Genomic DNA, 5,000 nt, shown 5'->3' on the forward strand with positions numbered 1-5,000 from the left:
GTGTGAGTGTGCGTGCGTGCATGTGTGTGTGTTATTGTAAGTTTGTGAGTGTCTGAGTGCATGTGTCTGCGTGCATGCGTTTGTTAGTGTCTGAGTACATGTGTGTGTGAGCGTGCATGCATGCGTGTGTGTGTGTGTGTGTGTGTGTGAGAGTGTCTGAGTGCGTGTGTGTGTGTGTGTGTGTGTTCACACCCTCACGTTTTGGCCTGTTAAGACTCTCTCAGGCTCACATTCACCTGCTCGACCTCCGGCAGGAGAAAGTCAAAGCTCAGGAGTTTCATACAATATTCCACATCCAGCAGAATGAGCAGAAACGCTGCTGAGATTGTATTTCAATAACGCTCAACACTCACACCAGTGCAAACGGCCGACACAAGTACATCACAGAACGCGCAGATCTCACACAGCACAGTAACAATAATCAGAGAGATGCTGCAGATGTTCTACCTCCTCCAGGTCCATCTCGTCCGGGCTCTTCAGATGCCGGATCACTCCTCTGGCTCTCTTCAGAGGAACCACCACCACGTAGATGTTCCTGCAGAAACATGAGCAGGTTCATCAGCGGGATCTCACCATCCACACCAGCAGCTGACACTAATGAACGCATGTGTCTCTGAAAGCTAATGAACGTCTGAACGTGATGCAGACACCTGCTCAACACAAATGTTCATTTCAGCTGTTTGGATGCAGTCCTGCAGCAACGTCAAGGTTCAGCTCCAGGAGAATCCATACGCTGATTAAAGCATCTGCCAAAGGCATACATGCAAATATATACTAAATGTGAGGAGTGTGAATTCAGGTACTCACTTTCTGACTATATTATTATATTGGATACTTCACATTTGTACTGGAAAACTAGACAAAAATACTTGAGAAAAAGCAATTTTTTGTAGTGTGTTGTCTGTTTTCATTTTTATTCTATTCTTGTGTTTTTCTTCAGATAAGACGGGAGATAATGACTTGAGGTTCAGTGATTCAGTGAGTGAAGCGTTTGAGAATCATGTGTGTGGTGTGTACTCAGCGAGGATGTGTGGTCTGTTTATCATCTCTGTCGCTCTCGTGGCGTAGGGTTCACACAGACGGAGCATCATGTGTCTTGCCGCGGCGCTGCTGTTTGCTTGCACATGTATCTTCATGAACAGTGAGAAGCGCTGCGGTGGGACTGGTCTCTGTGTGAACGGCTCGTGCTGTAAAGTGTGTGTGCTGCAGTTACTGCGGCTCTGTATCTCAGCGCTGCACTGAAATGATTTTCCTCCTGAGCTCAGCAGCAGGAAGCAGCCAGAAACACAGATTGACTGCGGCTCTGAATTATTCACAGTGCAGCGGCTGATGACTCCTGCACGTATGTGTGCGCATGTCATGCATGATTCATACGTCCTCAGGTGCGTGTGAATGTAAGCGCTGCTCGCACCTGACGCTGCTCCTGGTGTCCAGCGAGGGCAGTATGATGGTGACCGTGGCTTCGGTCTCTCGCGTGTGGTCCACCTCGGGCCGGCGGATGAGGATGGGAGGAGACGTCTTGGCGTGAATGCGGTGTCTGAGTCCGCCCATGTTCCCCTCGGGGCTGGTGATCTTGAAGTCGTAGCTGGTGTCCGGCTGCAGGTTTGGGATCACAGCCTTCCTCAGACGTGCGTCCACCTCCATCTTCTGCCGGTTGTACTCCACCTATATAATGAGAAACAGAGAGCAAAACTCTCAAACACTTCACAATGTCTGTTTTATTAATAGAGCACAATTAAAACAACGCAAGGCTGAACAATGTGCTGTACATGTACTCCACCTATATAATGAGAAACAGAGAGCGGTAATAAATCAGCAATTAAAAAGAAGATTCAGAGCAAGATTGTTTAAAGACTTTATAAGACTAAGATAAGTCCAACGTTTTGGGGTCACCTCTGAAAATCGTCACACCCTGTAGTAGAATCATTGGAAGCCAATGTAATGTAAAAGCAATTAAGAGGGAGCCAGATTGTTTTTTATATACTAAGATAAGTCATTTAAAATCGACCCTGTAGTGAATTGGAAGCCAATGTAAAGTAGCTAAGATCGGTTTTATATGCTGGTGTATTAGAAGCAGCATTCACCAGCTGCAAGCGAGTTAACAGCGATTGGCTCACCCCCGCATACAAACAATTACTGTAGTCCAATCTTACAGAAATAAAGGAATGGGTTTTAGTTTAGATAGTGATATGAGTTGAAAGAAATAAGACTTAACCACCGAGATGATCTGTTTATCAGATTTCAGAGAGACATCAAACTGAACCCCTAGATTCTTAACTAACGATTCACAGAAAGAGCCAAGTTCCCCAAATCAGAAAGGACTTGAGACTCAGAGTTTCCAAACCAAATTACCCTGCTCTTACTTTCGTTTAAATTAAAAAAATTTGTTGACATCCATAACTTCATGCAGACAATTTAGTAGAGATGTATTTGTCCTCTTGTCCTGTTTCCTTATGGGTTTCTCCATCCCAAAATGAAAATTTTGTCATTAATCACTTACCCCCATATCGTTCCAAACCTGTAAAAGCTCCGTTCGTCTTCAGAACACAATGTAAGATAATTTGTATGAAATCCGGGAGGCTTGAGACTGTCCCATAGACTGCCAAATAAATAACAGTGTCAAGGTCCAGGAAAGTATGAAAGTCGTCGTCAGAATACTCCATCTGCCATCAGACGTGCAATCTGGTTATATGAAGCTACGGGAACACATTTTGTAATCAACAATTTCTTTGTCAACTGTCTCCTCTGTGTCTCTCCATATCACCGTATGCTGCGTATGCTCTTCTGTATCATCTGCACCACAAGGATGCGCTGTTTCTACATGTATTTAGCTTTGATTTGAAATAAAACAGCGCATCCTAGTGGCGCGGAGGATACAGAGAAGCATACACAGCATACGGTGATATGGAGAGACACAGAGACGACCGCTGAGTTGTTATTTTTGTTTTCTTCGCTTACAAAATGTGTTCCCATCGCTTCATATAACCCAGATTGCACATCTGATGGCAGATGGAGTATTCTGACGATGCTTTCCTGGAGCTTGACACTGTTATTTATTTGGCAGTCTATGGGACAGTCTCAAGCCTCCCGATTTTCATCCAAAATATCTTAAATTGTGTTCCGAAGACGAACGGAGCTTTTACGGGTTTGGAACGACATGGGGGTAAGTGATTAATGACAACATTTTCCTTTTGCGGTGGAGTATCCCTTTAAAGGAAGATACACCTGAGAATCGTCAGCAAAACAATGAAAAGAAACTCCATGCCTTTTAAAAATAGAACCTTGACATCAGCCGGGCTTTCTCAGCCAGAAGCGCTCAAAGGCCTGGTTTACAAACCCAAAAACTGATGCGCTGCAGTCGGGTTTAGTCAATCTAAAAACATCCTGCTGTGTTTGGGCTGGTTTTCACAGAAACAGAAGCTCTGTTGAGACAAAATGTCACTGGATCTTCTCTCCACATGCAGGATCATTTAGTCGGCTAAAATCTGCCCCTTTCTTACACAGCAATGCAGGCTTACATTCTGTTTTTGAGTGCCTCGCCCTCATCTCAACATTCAGTCAACAACCAATGCATAGAACCGAGTTTGTCGATAATCTGCTACATGAACACAGAATGAAAGAAAAGATCTGTTGCAACTTCTGTTTCATGATGATTTTAAGGCATCAGAGGTTCCAATCTATTATAAGACACATCAGTTCAGTTTCATTTATTGATAAGACAATCCCAGAATGCACTGCAATAACCTGAAACATTTATGCCGATAAATAAACTGCACTCATTGAGCCAATTCGATCTTATTTTCAATCGAAACTGAGATACATTAACCAAAAAACAGTTCCAGTGAGATCAAGGTTTGTTTTTGACTTGTTTATAACGTAAGAGGACGTCCTCATTCTAGAGAGATCTACTGGACGTCAACAAGTGAACTAAACACCACAAACTCTGATAGTGATCTGTTCACAGACATGCAGAGATGGCTGCGAGACTCACAGTGGAGTGATAGTGGGGGGTTATGTGGGGATGCTCTCAGGAAACTCCCACGCTCGTCTTCGTCGCCAGATTCACAGAGAAATTCCTTGGCACGTCTGTCCAAAAACACACACGCAACACACGTGAGACTCAGTGAAGCAGGAACTTGAACACACACACACAGATCCAGGACTGTGAGGAAGCAGACGTGCGACCGTAGAGTACACCGCGTGCGCCGAGGCCTGTGCAGGGAATTGTGGGGGATGTAGAAGGTGAGTCAGGTGGACACATATGCGGCAGATCCAGTGAGAGCTGGCCCAGATTCACTAGCTGCTAATGAAGGTTATTTTGAAGGAAGGAAGTCGGGGTGAGACACAAACTCAATCACACACAAACAAACATTCATTTGTGCCACACCGGACTGGACTGGGAAGTGTTGGGAAATATACTCGTGAAGGACAGTGAAGAGGCCGAGGGAGAAGACGAACGTCTCCAGTCTTACCATGAACCTGAGCGCTCCTCCTCCGAGACAGATGTGACTGACGCCTGACCACTTACCTCCACTGACCGGCCGAGCGTTACCTGAAGCTGCCCACATTCACACCTCCACTGTGACGGGTCGGGTGGGGTTAGTTGTGGGTGGTGTTGGTGGGATCTCAGGGTTTAGTTGAGTCACCTGAGCGCTGTACCTGTGTCGAAGGCTGTCGTTCGGTACAGCACCTGTGGGCTATACGGCCCTGACCCAGCGCCGTTATGAGCCGATATCCTCACAGCGTACGCCCGGTCAGGATTCAGCCCGTGAATGGTGTAGCTGGACACATCCGCCGGCACCATCAGTGTCCGCGGTTCAACACCACCACCTGCTTCCTCATACATGAGTGTGTATCCGGTAAAAACGGCGTTCCGTTCCGAGCTGTTCGGAGGAAGCCAGGTGAGCTGCAGCGAGCAGCAGGTGGCGTTGACGCGCTCTGACAGCTGCGGAAAACCTTTCGGAGGAAACTCAGGCACTGAAAGCTGCTCCTGAGCCTCT

The 5,000-nt window shown here is 46.2% G+C and overlaps 1 pseudogene; it reads right to left on the minus strand.

Moving 5' to 3' along the window:
• LOC109078676 overlaps positions 1-5,000 on the minus strand; it is a 73,420-nt pseudogene that overhangs the window by 17,667 nt on the left and 50,753 nt on the right.

The sequence above is a fragment of the Cyprinus carpio genome, chromosome A2 (genome assembly GCF_018340385.1).
Source record: "Cyprinus carpio isolate SPL01 chromosome A2, ASM1834038v1, whole genome shotgun sequence".
NCBI classification, from domain to species: Eukaryota; Metazoa; Chordata; class Actinopteri; order Cypriniformes; family Cyprinidae; genus Cyprinus; species Cyprinus carpio.